This window comes from Anser anser (genome assembly GCF_964211835.1).
Source record: "Anser anser genome assembly, chromosome: 2".
Lineage (NCBI taxonomy): Eukaryota > Metazoa > Chordata > Aves > Anseriformes > Anatidae > Anser > Anser anser.
This window is the reverse complement of record NC_139721.1, coordinates 31,802,495-31,821,358: the sequence shown is the minus strand read 5'-3', so window position 1 is coordinate 31,821,358 and position 18,864 is coordinate 31,802,495. Positions and strand designations below refer to the sequence as shown.

General features: G+C 33.5%; 1 long non-coding RNA gene across 1 annotated transcript; it reads left to right on the top strand.

The window, feature by feature from the left end:
• The first annotated feature begins 1,231 nt into the window (after positions 1–1,231).
• LOC310893910 lies at positions 1,232–18,575 on the top strand. The gene is made up of 2 exons (XR_014579407.1): positions 1,232–1,291; positions 18,337–18,575. It is a non-coding gene; the product is annotated as an uncharacterized lncRNA (long non-coding RNA).
• The last annotated feature ends 289 nt before the right edge of the window (positions 18,576–18,864 follow it).

Here is an 18,864-nt window from a genome sequence, read left to right as displayed (position 1 = left end):
GTAATATTATTGTGCTTTGTAGCCTTTAAGTGTTTTCTCTATTATTCTTATTTAATTTAAAATTGACTGATTTTTAAACATATATTCATTGGTAATTATTACCACTCTTCTACTGTTATGGTACAAAAATAGTATTTCCTTGTTTTGAATCTATCATTTTGATGATTTCCTTTGAAGTCTTCTAATTCTTCTGGCATAAGAATAAGTAAAATACTTTCTCTCTTTCTTCATACTACTTGTGACTTTATAGGTCTTTGTCATATCTCTTCTGAGTTGCCTCTTTTCAAGCTGTATTTATCTCTGGCTGTCTGGAAGATGTTCTGTTACTTGTTTACCCTTTCTTCACACTTTTTAAGATTAGATATTCTTTTAAGATGGAAAGCAGTGGGATCAGAATATATGGATGTGGATGAATGAGTGTTGTAACATAAGAACTGTCATATCAATTCAAGGAGTCTGTTTAATTCAGTGTTCTTCTCCAAAACAGATTGTGGGAGGTGCTTGGAAAGGAGAGAGAAAGGCTCAAGTAATTCATACGTATAGAGGAGTTCACTGATTCTGAACTTGATTACCTCCTCTGCTAATGTGTCCAATATGACTTCTGACTTACGGGTGTGTGGTTGCTCAAAGTCCCCTGGTGCCCCTTTTATATATAGTCATTGCTTTTGATACCTTGCATTCTGTACTAAGGAAGAACAAGAGGTTACATCCTAACATTATTAATTCAGGTTGTTCCTCCCTGAGTTGCACTTGAGTATGTGGATGCGTACTGTCTGTTATGGTGTCTGGTTAAGGTCCATTATGCCTGTGTGTACTGCAACTGCTTTCACAGTTCAATTTCAGACAATCTGTTGCAGCCCATTCTGCCCCCAAATGGTTCCAATACAGTCATCTCCTCAATTTCTTCCACAGTAAATGCTAGTGCAGAGACCTCATTTAGCTTCTATGCAGTGACTCTCAGGTTGTCAGTTGGTCCTACCATCTCCCTGACAGAGTTTTTGTTCCTGATGTTTTGGAAATAAATATTAATCTTTAGATTTCATTACTAGTTAAGATGTTTAAGATCTGTGTTGTTTCTTTTATCCTTGAATTGCATTTTTTATGTATTTACATTTAATCTGTCAGAATTTATTTCTATTTTCTTTACTTAAGTACTGTTCCCGCCTTTGGTTTGCTGTTTAGTCAGTCTGAACTGTACGACGGTATTTTGTTTTTCGTTCTCTAGGTCAGAGAGAAATAGACTGTACATCTGTCATTGAGACCATGGGACAGAGCTTCCCCTCCTATGGTGGTAAGTGATAGCTGATAGCTTTTATTTATTTGTCTATTTATTTATTTATTAATGAAAAAAGGGTTATGAATCTTTATTCTAAATCTTTCCTGTAAATACCGTATAGAATAGTAGCCAATAATTAATTCAGTGTTTATGGTGACATCTAAATAGTGTTCTGGTGTACATATAAACATATACTTAAATTCAATACAATTTTCCATTTGTATTTAAAGCCAGCACAAGCGGATTTGGTGGCTAAGGCACAGAGATGTGTAAGTTAGGGAAAGAGAGAGAGAAAAAATGGCATGGATCAGAGTAAAGAAGTGGAAGGGATGATCAAATGAATAGAAGTGAGAAGAAAGGAAAAAAAAAGTGGGGAAAAAAAAAAGAAGAAGTGAAAAACAGTGGTCACGTAGTGGAATAAAAATGACATTAAAAAAGTATGTATTGAATAAAATCTGTGACCTGGTTACTTAAATAGCAGAATCCAGAATATATCCAATTAAGTACTAAGCACAAATATATACAAAATTATAAGTTCTAATGCATGTAAGCACATAAAACCTGAAGTCATGAAACAGCTAATGACCCAGCTATATATCAGTTAACTTCTACCAATCTCAAACTAAATGGAGATGGATAGTGGACGTGGCAGCTTTGGCTCTGCAGTGCCTTAAAGAGCTGTTCCGATCTTTATGATTGCAAAGTTACGTAGCTAGTTTTTTTCATGTTTTGCACATTTCCTGAATTATTTGGTACAGGGATGCACTAAATTTAAGAATTTTTATTGAGTATTTATTTACTTTGAAATTTAATAGAAGGAACAAGCACCTATATATTAGAATGTGTTATGGAAAAACTAGAATTTGATGACATTGAGTTTATTCCTGCAAAGTGCAGGATATTTTTTGATGACGCTATCCAAGACTGAGGCCTTGTAAGAAAGTTAGTCAAAGAATCTGAAGGTGTAGCTTTCTGTTATTGATGAGCATACAAACATATCTAGAGTTGCTTATCACCTTGATATAGATTGAATGCTGTTAAATCTATTAATAATGTGCTGCTTCTAGAATAATATCCTCACAATAAGCAAGGTATTTTTTGAATTAAAAATTTAGTTTTATATTAAAAAGCTTTTTCTTCTTTTGTGAAATTCTAATCTGAGTATTAGCAAATTCAATTTTCCCTCTATACATAGAATTTAAACATCGAGTGACTGGGCTATAGGTAGGAATTATAGCTTCTGCACCTAGAAATCTTTAAAAATCTTCAACGAAATGGAGACTTCTTCCATTTTCTTATAAAAATACAGCAAATGAATAAAATCTGGTATAGGGATGTGCATAATAAAAGTATTCCAAAGTAACCTTTGTAAACTAAAATGGGAGAAAAGTAATTTTTGCAATTTGATGTATTATACCTTACATTCTTGATTGTTGTGCACATGTAGATATAACTCTCCTATAATAGAAAGTATAATCGCTATGATTTTGATTGACATCTTGGATGTTACTGTAAGATACTGAATAGATAATGATTGTGACAAGGACTTTGCAGAAATTCAAATAGAATTAAGTACTGAGACTTTAAAGAGTACAGAATATTTAACTACTTAGACCTCAAGTTGTATATTTTATTTAAAAAAAAATAATTCTGCAGTTTCTACAGTAAGGTGAAAATGCCCTGGTGGATGTTGCTTCCTTCTTTTTATACCGCTAAACAACAGGGGCAGGGCAGTCTTCAATCATAGGCTTAATTTTGTGTCTGAAGTATTCCAGACCACAAAGAAGGTAGTTCTTGAATTTTCCCCAGTAGAAAAATAGTCCTGGATCTGCTTTGATACAGCTGGAAACCTCATTTCCTTCTTGTAATATTCCATAATATTTTCTGAGAGAGTCCATAGACATTGTCTGGTGTGCTTGAACCTTGAATTAATAGCATAGAGTTTAAGGACTATGTAGTGAACAATTGTATTACTGACAGTAAGAATTGAGTTTACAGCAATGAATCAAATCTCATAAAAAAAAAAAAAGGAGCTTTATGAAAGGTAGTCAGAGTATTAAATGGAAGGAATATCATGAAATAAAATTAGTATGCTTATGCAAATGACCTAGCTATGACTTCATAATTTGTAATGGTATTCAGTTTGGCAGTGTTTACACTTGTTAATGACTTCCTTTATGAGTGATAATTGATCTTGCTCATTATCATATTAAATCCTTGATCATATGTCATTAGTTGGGAATGTAATAAATGGTCTGTTTGATTTTTAGTGTAATGAACTAATTAGACTAATTAAAATCAATATGTGTGCCAATATTAGACTTTGAATCCAACTGCTGCTGCTGTCTGCTGGCTAAAAATCAGCAACTCAGTAAAAAAGTGGCCTAATGCTGATTTATGAGCACTTGATGAACGTGAGGTAGAATAAATTGCTTGTAGTGGTAGAAACAGCATTAGTGAAGTACAAGATACTAAGTGCATTGTAAGGTCAGCAGTAAGGGCATACTTACATGTGTAGTTATGTGGAACCTTTAAACCTTCCTGGTAGATTAGATCATTTGTCAGAAATTTTTCAGTTTAAATATTGTAAAGTGCATTAATCTATATTTATAGATATAACGTGCTATGTATTTGTCTGTATGTACATACAATTTGTTGCTCTCTGTGTGTATATATATTTATGTCTGTTAGAGTATTTTGTAAATGTTATGTTTTGTACAGCATATTTATTTAATCCGTGAATATATCAAATAGGTAGCAATTCTCAATTTAATAATATCCTGTTATTGAAATATGTCATTCAACCACGGTATCCATTCAGTTTTATGTTTATGAGGAATTATGTATAAACCCTAAGAGGGACAGGAACACATCCTGTAACTCAGTAATGACCTTTTGGAGAAGAAGAAACTGGCTACTGCAAAAGGAAGGGGAATATTATTGTAGAATTCAGGATCTTGTTAGTATAAGCAGCAAAAGATTAGTGGAAATCCTTCTGGCTCCAAGAAGAGATTAGAAATAGTGTGAGGTGATGGGGAGAAATATGCCACATTCTTATCTTCAATAAAAATACTGCTCAGAGGAAAAGAAAATCTTATGTCAAAGTTTGAAATGTAAATTAATATATTTTTGGAACATCCATATTTTTAAAAGGTCTGCCTAGATAGTTCATAGGTTCCTTATGAAGTACATGATATTTTCAACATGAAATATATCTATTATTTGTAAGCCTTGGACAGATCAGCACTTTATTTTGCCAGTCTTCCACCACTAATTTTCTACTAAATGTATGCTTATTTTGTCACTAAGAATGCTCAAATGATGTTTTCTTTCTTTTTTTGTTTGATTTTGGTGGGACATACACAGAGATTCTGAATTAGAGGGGTCCCCATTCTTTTCTCCCACCTTCCCACCACACCCTTACATGCACAGTTTGGTACTGATGAGAATACAGAATGCCAGAGGTGAATTTGGTATGTTGTTTCTCACACCTTCAGGATATCATTTAACATCACAAATTTGCCAGTGTCCTAATCAGTCAAGCAGAATAAATATAAACCTGATTTCAGACTAAATAGTACTAACGTCAAGTACAAAAAATTGTTAGTATAATGTAATGTAAGTAAATAAGAGGAAACAGAGCTTAGAACTTTATGGCTCCCAGGCCTAAACTTAATCCACGAGATCATGTAGCTTTCGAGGAAGTTCCACTTAAGTCACTGAAAATGTGGGTGTTCAGACACTCTAAATTTCAAGCTTTGTAGGAATAATCCCTTAATCACCTGACCTAATTTTGGTGATGAATATTTTAAAATAGTGGTGACTTATTAATAAGGATTTCAGAAATGCATGATTCGAAATAAGTGTCAACTCTAATTTAAGCAAGTACTTGAAGAAAATCTACAGCATTAATATAGACTTAAATTGATGGTAACCACTGAAATTTCATTTTTCCTTCAGCTTACAGATCTCATGTTCAGAATATGTGCTCATGTAGTGTACAGTGAGATTAACATTTGTTAAAATGGCTGTTGGTGGTTTATTTGAGACACTTAAAGCTTGTAAGGAATTCTTTAAGTGTTTAGTGAACATAATTACTAATTGTCACATTCAGTAAAATTAGTAATTACTAATAGGAAGTGCTTAACTAATAGACATTGCCTACAGTATTTAAAAGTTCAATCTTTGAATGAGCTCTGAACAAAAGCTTTATTTTTTAATTTTTATTTGTTATTATCTATATTTTTTGTAGTAATCTACATATGGCATGTAGTGCATGTATTAATCAAAAACATGGTAGGGACTATTTACACTGTCTCAGATACAGTGAGCACACATTGCAAAAACAGGCTGTGCTTAGGGAGGCATGTGCAGCTTGAATCCCAGAGAAAATACTTTGTTTTGTGCCTGAAGCAGTATACCCTGAGAACATAAATGAGATCCTTTATGTCTGAGATACATTCAGTATGCATATTATCAACCCTCTGATCCAAAGCACATACCCAATGTCCTTGATTCGTATAAATGTACTGAATGCCCTGAGGAACTGTGTGGGTTTGAAACATCTGACAGTTGTTTGTGAGATGGCACAAGTTCAAGTACCTTTGTTAGCAGCAAGTGGGGTGGGGGAGACATTTCTGTGAAGGTTTTCAAATCAATTTTTTGTCTTTCATTTACCAAAGTTGAGAAAGAAACTTGTTTAAAATGGAGCATCTCTTCATTAGTTTGATAAGAGCTCCACCATACCTTTCCTTTTTTTTTTTTTGAGAGAAACAGAGAATAAACAATAATAATAATAATCTTATGTACAGTTTACTCGAATCTTGGCCCAACAGACACATCAGAAATTTAACCCTTTAACCCTTGACTTCAATTTCACTAGGCTGTTAGCCAAGTATGTGTGGTACTGAGGCATTACTCTTGCTGTTGCAAAGAGTGATGCGTAATTCTGAACTTTGAAATTTTCTTAAAGTAATTCTGTAGAAAAGAGGTTACTGTCTTTGATATTATTTTCTTTGATATTACTTTTAATCTGTGATAAAAAGAAGGAATGTTTCTGAGAATCTTTCTTAGACCAGTGTTACTTTAATTCCTTCTTTCTTTTAGCAATATTTCTCGCTATCTGTGAAATAATAATTCCCTGACTTAAATCTTGAAACTCCTGTGAGGATGTTTATCTAGTTATAATAATTTCAGTGTTCTTTTTTATTTCATATATATGGTATATTTTGCCCTTGCATAAAACCTTCCTTATTGGAGAGAGGAGTAGTTAAAATGTTCAACATAAAAATATGGGAAAAATGGGTAAGAGCTCTATCAAAATAAGTCAGTGCTGCTCCTTGGCTGGAGAAGTTAGTTGGGAAATTATTGATTAAAGTGGAAAAGTGGGAAATCTTACTAGTCCTGGCTCATCTGGGAGCTGACTGAATGAGTTACCACCATTTAGGTCGAATTGGGAGATAAAAAAAAAAAAAAGGAAAATGAATGTGTTTGAAGGATCCACTGAATGTTTTTTTGTTCATTTGTTAATTTACTTTTTCCATTGGGGAGCAAAGAGATATGTTGTCCAGTCAAATTTTCCAGCTTCATAGAGTCAGGGAAACCAAAGCTATCAAGTACAAATGCTTCTTGTATTTTGTCTCAGCTCTGAGAAGATGGTGACTTGGGAGAGTCTTAGCAAGTGTTCCTGTGTTGCCAAACAATTGTCAAACAGGTCAAAGAGTCATTGTGTCAGAGGAACCATAACTGAAGGCCTGATACTTGCTGATAGACCCTGAATTTTGGGTAGGACCTTTTGATACAGTAACTAGGTCTTTGCCCAGCTTATATCATAAATTGGTAGGGGATTCTAGTGTGTCCTGGCCATAGGATATAGAAAATTCATCATGTACATGATGCCTGTGACATGGTGTTACGATTGTACTTTGTGTAGTACTTGACAATTAGGTGACCATTGCAGCAGGTTGACTGTTGCCACAGGCTGTGCACTATGCATGGTACTGAATACCACTTGACCAGACAGTACAGCTTGGGACCTCAGACTTCCAGCACTGCTGCGGGGTCATGGTGGAATTGCAGTCCCGCAGAGAGTCCAGGCTTGCAGACAGCCCAGTAACAGGGAGGGTGCCAGCACTGAGGCTGTGTGAGAGCCACTGAAACTTTACTGGAAAGTGTGTGGGGAAGCTGCCAATCTTTTAATTCTGGATTTATTTATTTATTTATTATCTTTTTTTTTTTTTTTTCAGTGTGCCTGGCTACTTTTCTGTCTAGCAGGCGTGTTGTCTGCATCAGAAGTAATATATGAAGATATGTGGCGGTACAATGCCACCTGTACATCCAGGTGAATGGTAGCTCAACAAATAACAAATGGGCTTTCATGACTAGTGACAGCTCCCTGCAAACATACACCATATCAACAAGGTCTCCTACTAAATTCTTCTCATGTCCAGACAAAGCAGAAACAACTTAGTCCTAAATTCTCTTCCTACACTCTTGAAAGGTATGCTTTCCAAAATAACACGAGGCCTCCAACAAGCATCTCCATACCATATCAAGGACAGGCAATATCTTAGAAAAGCTTCCTGACATGAAAAAGGGAAGTGAAACAAGAGTCTTCTATCAGTTACGTTCTTTAGAAAGATTGAAGTACTTTGGGCTGATACCTACCCTCAGATTTAAATTTTACTACGGTCATTGAAGACAGCTGTGTCTGAAGTGTCTTATGAATTACTGTGGGGTAGTTTATCCATGACAGTTATTAGTTGTTTCTAAAGCTAGAGCTGCCATATCTGGCAAGATTTTAGTATAAGTATCAAAGACTGCCTTCTGCAACAAGTGCCTCAGATCCTCTGTTAGCACATATTGGTTTTCCCCTTTTTAGTGTACATGATATTTACATGAAGCTTCTGACTGCAGAATAAGTTCAATGAACCATTAGCAATCTGATGAACTAAGTATGTGTTACATTTATTTCTTAATATTATGTCTTTCTCCTGAAGTTTGTATATAACAACCTAACTGTAGAAAAAAAAATAAAAAAATCTAAACCACAACCAAACTAATATTAAAATATGCAAGTGATTACTTTCTTACTAGCACCACATAAACTGAAGCTATATATGAATCCAAACAAACCTAAATCAAAGGCATTTATTTAACACTAAAAGCCTATGCTAAATATAAATGTAATAAGTATGGACAGATACTCGTCTTATAGACTGACAAGACAGAGTCAGAAACAATGAATTTGAAAGTGGATATCTATAGGAATATATGAAATATGTATTCAGAGAAAAAAAAAAGTCAAATTAACTGATTTTTGTTATTTATATATTTTACATCTATTTTTTCCTTAATTCTAACTTTACAGAAATTCTTTTCAAGAGCTTCTTTCCCCAAAACTTCTAAGGCAACTGAAGTCATTTGCTCAAAATCTATAATTCATGGATCTTATTTTTTGCAGATATTAGTGTAATCTTGTTAAATCGTAGAACAAATATATTCTAATTATGTTAATAATAGCATTTTCTTTTGTATTTTTTTAATTTGGTAAAAATCATTTAATTTTTGAACAGTTGGTTAGAATAAATAATTATATAAGAAACTATATTATTTTTTTAAATATTTCTTTAAAAAATGGATTTTTTAATTTTTATTATTATTGCCAAAAGCTACGTGATATAATATTTGTAAAGAAATCCTGAAGAAAGTACTCATTCCATCTTTATGCAACTATGAACATAAGGGAGAATTTCTCACATTGCAGAAACGGTATCTTCCATTATATTTTTTTGAAATTTTCAAAAATTGAAATCCAAAGCAGATTTTCTAAAATCAAAGAGGAATTTAAGTAACCAAAGCATAGCTGCCAGAATTAGAATCCTGATTCACTCCAGAAGATGTTCTGTGATCTTTCCTTCACATATTTAGGGTTAAATTCAAATTATTTGTTGCTTAGACAATGAGAGAATTTGGGTACAGTTGGATTTCTGAAACTTTGTCTTCATTGCTTCATACCTCAAAATGATAAAAAATGTAATATAAAATATAAAATAATATAATAATATAAAATAAAAATATGATATAATGTATCATCATATAGATATGCTTCTTTCTCATTCTTCCATTCTTCTATGTATATACAGAGAGACAGTTTTACAGATTTAGCTTGAAAACACTTTTACAATTATTGACTTTTGGTATTTTTAATTTGTATCTTGCTGCTTGATGACTCCACTTGATGGGTACAGTATGACAACAGGTAATAGATACAATAACAGTGAAACAGTCATCATTACTGCTGGGACTAGAAACCCCCATCATTGCTTTTTTAGCTTTCCTCAGCTGGAAAGTTTTGACATCTGCTGGTTTGGGACATAGCTGAACAGCTGTCAGCAGTGGGGTAGCTGCTTTCAGCAGCAGTTGGCGGGATGGCAGGGTGCCAGCTTGTACCATCTGTGCGCCTGACATTTCATTCTAATTAACAGTAGGGTTAATTGTTCTGGCAGGCTCAAATGTAGTGTCTAACATTACCCAAGGGAAACATGTACAAGTGCAGGAGTGGCAGGGAGCTGGGGACAGCGTTGCTAACAAACCTATTGAGGGAGAATGGTTAACAACTACTGATGATTTTACTAGCTGGCCACATGCAATAAGGCTGAGGTATTTTTTTATTCTGATGAATTATGCCAAGCCTGTAATGATGTAGAAGAAATCAAGCTTTGAAAGGCTGAGACTGCTGCCTTGGGGCAATTGAGAGGGAACAATTTGCATGTTATTACTGCATATTCATACCTAATTGTGTTAGGCTTTGCTAATAGAGCAGAATGACAGTATGAAAAATCGAGCAACTGCTTTATAGCCAACAAAGCTAGTGTTTTTTCCCTACACTATGAGTGCTGAATGATCATTTAGACATTTAGTTGTTCAATATGACAAGTCTACCATTTGTTAGCTTGACATATAGTAATTTATAAAGGAGTATTCTAATTTTACTTTTAGTTTATTCTCATTTTATACAATATTCATGGTAGCAATTTGAATGGGGATATTCATAGCTATTGTGAGTAGTTGTGATTCAAATAAAACTATTTTATATGAAGTATTTCTATTGTTTTATGATGTATTAATTTTAATGTTTAAATAGCTTTTTCAGATGTTAATATAACATAAACCAGAAGCTGATTAGAAATCCTTCTTATAATCATGTTGCTACATGCTGATTTAGCAATTTTTTTATTTTTATTTTTTTTACATTTCTGATATGTCCCCTATTTCTAAAGGGTTGGGGTTGCAGGTTGGTTTAAGAAGTTGTCAAGTAATACCGTACCAGATCTATAGATTCTAAATGCAAAAATAGTGATATACTCAATTTAAGCTGAGTTACAACCCAATATATAGTGTTACGTTATCATAGATCACATTACCAAACATTACCATAGATCACATACATTAAAATCTTAGTGGCCTCTGAAAATTTTGAAATCAACAAGCTTAATTTTTAAAAGTCATAAAATCATATAATCATAGAATATCCTGAGTTGGAAGAGACACACAAGATCATCGAGTCCAAATCCTGGCTCCACACAGGTCTACCCCAAAATTCAGACCATATGACTGAGAGCATAGTCCAAACACTTCTTAAACTCTGACAGGTTTGGTGCCATGCTACACCCCTGGGGAGCCTGTTCCAGTGTGCAACCACCTTCTTGGTGAAGAACCTCTTCCTGATGTCCAAACTGAACCTCCCCCATTGCATCTTGACACCATTCCCTTGGATCCTATCACTGGTCACCAAAGAGATTGGCACCTGCCCCTGCACTCCCCATCGTGAGGAAGCTGTAGACTGTGATGAGGTCTCCCCTCAGCCTCCTCTTTTCTATGCTGAACAAACCAAGTGACCTCAGCAGCTCCTCGTATGTCTTCCCCTCTAGGCCCTTCACCATCTTTGTAGCTCTTAAGACCTGAAAAAGTTGGTGGTAACAACAGACATGATATAAAACTTGGGATGGAAGGCCAAAAATAAGATTTTCAATAGTTCTTAAGTAATTCTTGGATCTAAATGATGAACATGTAGGAGGTCCAAGTTGCATGGTAAACTTGTAATGCCCTTGAATTTTTTTTAGAATACTGATGTTGAGCCTCTTATGTTACAATTGCAGCAAAAGACTATGTGGTTGTTAATGTAGGAATGACCTTAGCAAAGTCTCAAGTGTAAAAGACATATCGGTGGATAGGTTTATAATTTTTATCTTTAAAATAAACCAAATTAACTTAATACTTTATTTCCTTTCAAAAACAAAAAGACTCAACTGGTTATATTTACCTCGATAATATGAAAAATGCCATTGAATATATATATGAACATCTTTAACAAATCAACATTCTGAAAATGCCTAGAGCTAATGTAATTTATTATGCATGGAAGAAGATGCTAAATATATTGGCCTTCAGCACAAAATAATAAAATGTTTTGATTAGGTTTAATTTAATTATAGTTGTAAGTGAAAATCCTCTATTCCTGGCTTACCCCCGTCCTTCAAAGAAATCTTCATAGAAGAAAAGCAGTAAAAATCTACTTACAATGTTGCAAAAAGGCACATCAATCAAGGCCATTATGAGGTCTTGTCCACTTACTTCCTTAGATCTTCTTTTCTTTCATTTGAACAGTAACAGCTGAGCTTCAGTTCTGCCATCTGCACTTTCAGCATATAACTAATCTGGTGCCATCCTACTTTCTAGTATGAAACCAGATAGAAAATCTGCCAAGACTTTACAGGATTGAAAAGATAAATTAACAAAATGCAATGAAGACTATGGTTAGTTTTCCTCTTTCAGGATTTACCAAAAAAAATTCTACTACAATGAGGCTATTCTTGATCTCTAATTTGGATGCGTTTGACTCCTCATTATTCCTTCCTGCAGGTAGGTGAGTTTTCCATTGCATGTTTCCTGTATCAAATTCTACATCTCATAATTGTAGTTATCTTTTGAAATCACTTTCCCTACAAAACAATGATTTCTAGCCAACACTATTACTGTTACTTGTTTTTGTCTTAATCTAGTATGCTGCAATTTTAAATTCATAAGTAAACCATATGCACCATACTTTCTAAACAGGTTCTTGTTAAAGTATTTTATTATTATTATTATTCCTTTCATTAGGTTCCCTTCCTTTTCACTGCATAAAAGTTAGTGTCTTGTAGTCATTTATTCAAATTTCTATCATATATCTATTTTCTCTCATAGCGAAGATCCATGCTAGACAATGCTCTGACTGTAAGCCACTTCCATCTTTTTAGATAGGAATTATATAAACATTTTCATAAAATATACCTTTTTTTTTTTTGTATTATCACTTCACAGTTATAAATCAACATAATACTTGAGGCCTTGTACTCTAAGATTTCTTTCTGGGTTTATACAGATTGTTCTAAGTCTTCCTGAAATTCTGGAAAAACAACAACAACAACAACAACAACAACAACAAAACCTTGAAATGGAATCTTACATCAAGAGCACTAAGAAAGACAGTAACTAAATTTTTAATTTAGTTTTCAATTTACAAAATTTTCAAATTTTTTCAAATTTCAATTTTAGTAAATTTTCAATTTACTAAATAAATATACACAGCTTCCTTTGGAAATTAATTCCACTCTACTTTGCAGTGCATCTTCATATACATACCCATTCATATGTGGTTCTTTTATATGTAAGGAATTCTGATGAGCAAGCTGCAAACAGAAAAGGAAACATGAATTAGGGAAATATTGCTTACCTATAGTTTAATTCACCTATTCATATCTTTCCTGTCTTGCTCATTTTTATTTTTATTTTTCCTATTATATTCTTTATAATATACTTTATGCTGGGCTGATTTCTAGATATCTCTATGCTTATTTCTAGATATTAATTTACTCTTGAATTTTTGACTATGAAACGTGTGAGCGAGATGCTGTCTTAATACTTTTCTTGATTGACAAGACCTTTTAGTTTTGAGAAATTTTTGCTCTTCTGATTAGTGGTGGGTGTAAAAATAAAGCTGTCTCTAAGAGATTTTATTTGTGCATAGTGATAAAGCAGGAACACAACAAATGCCATTACTGATAATTTTTCTATCTAAAATTTTTCCTCATGTGGAAATACAGTGAAATCTTTTCATGCTGCTACATCAACAGTACTGCAGTATGGAAAAATCCTTTACTTTGCGGTTGAGGTTGATACAGTTTTGACAGATGTGAGTGTTGGCATATTCATCTTTAATTACCATCTAGAATTGTTTCAGATTTTTTGTTAAGACAAGAAAGAGTAAAAACAAGCCTCAAGAAATAGTAAAAATTTGGTTTGGCTGAAGCTTACTGAAACGACTTATATTGATTTTGGCTACTTCTGTTCCATATATTTAGTTGATCTGAACATGATTTTGTTATTTAATATCAATAATTTTATTATGTTATAGTTGGATGGTGTAATTTGAATTAATAATTCCCATACTAGAGAAAATGTGGATTTTTCTATAAATTCCAAGAATATTTATTACAAGCTTTATTACAAGCTTCCCTTCCCTTCCCTTCCCTTCCCTTCCCTTCCCTTCCCTTCCCTTCCCTTCCCTTCCCTTCCCTTCCCTTCCCTTCCCTTCCCTTCCCTTCCCTTCCCTTCCCTTCCCTTCCCTTCCCTTCCCTTCCCTTCCCTTCCCTTCCCTTCCCTTCCCTTCCCTTCCCTTCCCTTCCCTTCCCTTCCCTTCCCTTCCCTTCCCTTCCCTTCCCTTCCCTTCCCTTCCCTTCCCTTCCCTTCCCTTCCCTTCCCTTCCCTTCCCTTCCCTTCCCTTCCCTTCCCTTCCCTTCCCTTCCCTTCCCTTCCCTTCCCTTCCTTTTTTTTTTTTTTTAATTTTTATTAAAAATGATGCAATGAATCAAAATAGCTAAACTGTCCAAGGGCGTTTTAATGAAAATGAATGAATAATCCTGGGGACAGGAACCCATAGCATGTCTCCCAGCTGTGCACCTCCAACATGAAGAAAAATCATGCCTCCTGCTGTATACCCTGTTACATTTTTTTTGGTTGTTTTTCTTTTTTTTTTTTTCCTCTCAGTCCATTTCCTATTCTTCTTTTTGATTTTTATTTTGTAAACAAGAAATATTTTCTTCTAGATTTGCTAGATAACTGTCCTTAACAACTTTTTAGAGCAGTTTTGGGTTGATACAACAACCAAGAAATATATATAAAAATATAATTTCATAATATAATTAATAGGTAATTGTGAAGATTGTATGCTGGGAAACAGAAACTTTACAGCATCATTTTCCGTGCTCCCTGTAGAGAGGTACCATTCCCTTCCTACTATGTCTATGAAAATCCCTACAGCAAGTATCAATTTCTGGAATTCTTGAAGTTTTAATGAAATGCTCCCAGAATGGAATTTAGTCTTCACTTGAAAATTTCGTGTTTTTTTTTTGTTGTTTGTTTGTTTTGTTACTACCTCACTTTCAAGCAGTTAAGATCCGTTAAATCAATCTACAAAGTAATAGAAACATGGGAAGTTGTAGACCTGAAAAAGAATGATTAATGAAACAAACTTTCATGAGTTGGCATGTCATCTTTAGTAGGCTTTCTATAGATTGTAGCTTTACTGCAGCTATTCTGCACGAAGACGAATATGAATTTACAATTTTCTCATTCATTTTTTTTTCTGAGTAGGATTAGGTAGCTTTGTGTAGAATCTTAGAAAATAAGGAATAGGTGAGTTTACAAATAAAAACAGGAGTTTACTTTGGAGTTCCTTGGGACATCGTGAAAAACTTCAAAATAAAGTACTGCCTTTGTCAGAAGTTAATACTAGAATGCTGTTAAAATAAGTATCCCTCTATGTGGAAAACTGGAAGCTACATTTCAGTAAAAATTTTGTAGCACAGAACAGGTATTCTCATGATAAGATTTGATCCTTTAAAAAATTATTTCTTTTTGTTAGAGAACAACATACATTTTTTTTTTTGACAGTCCCTGAACACTGGAGAATATGTGCTGTACCAGCATTATGTAGGAGACAGTCTTATATTTAAGAGCTTCAAATCGGCACAAATAACAAATATGGAGAATGAGATACAAAATTAAAGAATGATGAAGAATCTGTGACAGATTGTATCTATAATAAGGGCATGGGTTTTCTTGCATTGCTAAAGAGAGGGTGCCTGTTCCTGCCTGTTTTGACCTTATTGTTACATCTGTATCCTGGTATCATCCAGGAAAATAAATAAATAAAAGATATGCAGCTTTTCCACAGTTCCAATAAATGATTGCACACATTATTCACAAAGAACAATTTTTACAGGAGAAGAATTCTGGTCTCCTTCTGGCTACAAATGCCCACATCTGGAATAAATCTAACTTAAATCAAGAAATAAGAACTGATCTGTGCTTCTCATATATCTCTATGTATGTCATGGCTAAACTAAAATTTGACTATGCCCATTGTCTTGCTTTCTTCTAAGTGTCAGGAAAATTATTTGACATGCCCGTGAGAACACTGAATATTTTCCAAAGAACTTGGGAAAGTTTAAGGCTGTATTGTAACTTTTGTATGAGTCCAAGAGAGGATTCTTAAATATTGGTAAGACTAGCATTGTTGGAGAATTTTAATATACTTTTCACATACAGAGTACAGAACTGTAATATTTTTATTTCCCTCTGATTATCAGTAAATTATCATGGATTCATTATTTTGTTTGAAACACACATTTATTTTAACATAAAACACACATTTATTTTAACATAAATAACTATAATATAGCTTCGCTTGCATTTCCTTTATGCAAATTGCATGTGTTTAAAGAGACTTTGACTACCTTCATATTAAAAGGATACAGTCGTCTCTATTCTTTTTTTTAAAACAAACAAACAAACAAACTATATCTCTTTAAAATTGACTAATGTTTATTTGAATGAATAATTTATAGCTCATATAACTCCTGGCTTATTAATTGTTTAATTTCAGAGAAAGTAACTAAGTATCTAGTTACTTAGTAATGAGTTAATAACTAGTAACTAGTTACTTAGTTACTAACTAACTAGTTACTTGGTTACTAAGTAGTAACTAGGAGAAGCAAGTTGTCATTCAGAGGGACACATTAAATTTAAATACTTTATTAATGCATAGAGTAGAAGTGGTCAAAGTACATCATATATGCTTCTTGCTCTTGTAAGGAAAAATAATAATGAAGACTAAAGGATATCGGGGTGTTTGTTTGTTTCTTTCTTTCTTTTTAGATAGAAGAGGCAATTAATAACATCTGATTTGGCAAATTTTATGATCCTGTGTTGGTTTTGTTATTTATATGGCTTTTCTTGCATCATTGGTTTTCTGTGCAGTAGGCCAAGCAGAAAAAATAGCAAATTTAATAAACAGTACTCACACTTAATAATAAACAAGATTAAATATGTAAACAATTAAACAATAAAAATAACCTTAAATTTTTTTTTTCCTTTGTAATTGAAATTGATCTTGAGATGAGTTTAGATCAAAGAAACAGAATTTGAATCAACATTGACCTTTTCATGACGATATGCAGTGGTTCTGCTTCACTTGAGAACCTATGACACTCAATAGAAAGGACCTGATTTTAATGAGGTTGCTGTTTCTCCAAATACATTTTAAGTAGATCAAGAAGAGAAGTTCTTGGCTAAGTATTGTGGTCAACGTATGAAGATGAAACATTCTTGAAAGATTTTATATTTGGATTTGCTAATATTAACTACTTCCCAATGTTTGAATATTATCATTTTACATATGACATAGCTAGATTCACCTTGTACTTGTACAGTATGCTATTTAGAGAAAGATAATTAATAAAGGACAGAAAATGATTCCGAGGATCTTGTTTCTTAGCTTTCTGTTATTTTGCTGTCTCTTGAAAGAACTGAATTATTTTTATTATTATTGAGAAGAAAGTTAAAAAATAAAAAAGCCCACAGTTGAATTTCTTTGTTGAATTTATTTTCTTTGTTTTGATCTTGACATTTAAAAACTGGAAAGTCATTATATATTGCAGAAATCAGGTAAGGATGTCATCCCCCCAAAACAAACAAACAAACAAACATATATACTTTTACTTCCCCTGTTTACAATAGATAGCATGTTATAGACAGACAGAAAACAAAGTCCACAAATAATTTTCCTTTACCATACTTGCAGAGCTACATGCCTTATATTAAAGAAATACATATTATTTGCTGCTATACAATATTAATAGAAAAAGTAATAAGAAAAGTATTCATAGAAAAAGAATACCTTGCATCTATGCTATCTTTACATTTCTCCTATCCCTATGAGCACTGCAGGAATCTCTCTTTTACAGCAAAGAAAATGGATTGAGAAGGCAAATACCTTTGTGTTACTTATGGTCTCAAACAGCAGGGGGTCTCCACATGATATGACATGTGAAGGCCCTGTAAGTTCTGAGTCTATTACTAGACACCTGTCCAACTTCTTTCCAAAGAAGCATCAGGTGTATACAATGGCTAGACTATTGGGTATGATTGGCTCTCTGCAATTATCTTTCATAGCTCTGGCTATGAAGAAGAGGCACCAATTCTCAATAAACCTTTACAGAGCAAGGTTCCCATAGGTCCCACACTGTCTCTGAAAGGAGAACTCCAGGGTGCAGGCTTATTACCATATCATCTAATCGCACAGTGCTAACTTTTTTTTTTCCCCTCAGACCCTTATTCTTTGCAGTACCAACTAATTCTTCAAATTTACAGTGTTCTATAAAACAAGTAATTGCAGGAGGACATCTCTTGAAACTACAACAGCCTGCAGTACAAATGTTGCATTCTTTAACCCTTCAATTCACAACGAGACCAGCCTGTATCACTGGCAGTTACTTACAGTGTATAATAGATCTTTCTCAAACTGAAGACTGTCAGTTGACTGAAACCTCAGCTATTGTGATATCAGGGACTAATGAGGCTCTGCTGACTATGACACTACTTATGTTGTCTGAAGTAGGATGAATTCAAAGTCAAGGAATCTCTTAAATTTTTTTGCCTTTTTTTTTTTTTTTCAGGAAACTCAAAGACCTGCAATGGAGTCTGTATCTAAAAAGTACCCCACAAATTGGTATGTCTAGGAGAGACTGCAGGGAAAAGGTAACATAGAAATGAACTGAGTACATTTTTAAAGAAAATCGAAGTAATTCTTTTTAAATATAACCTGATACCTTAACTAATGTTAAGCAGTCTGAAGTGGAGAAATACCAGAAACATTGAATTCAAGTAAGGACAAGAATAAAGTATCTCAGAAATAGCAGTATATAAATGTGATTTAAGACTCAGACTTTCTCTGTGTATTTTTATACTTTAAAATGCCTTGCAATGTTAAGTAAAATAATATAGCTTCCTTCTCCAGTAATGTTCATTGACATATGGTGCAGTACTCACACGTATGACATTCTGGCATTTTCACAAATGTTTTCTCAGTTACATGCTATGTATTCTGAGATGCCAACATATTATATATTTGTCATATACAAATAAACAGTAGATTATTTCAGAATAGTTTGTGAAGGGAATTCCAGAGAAAATATAAAAAAAAA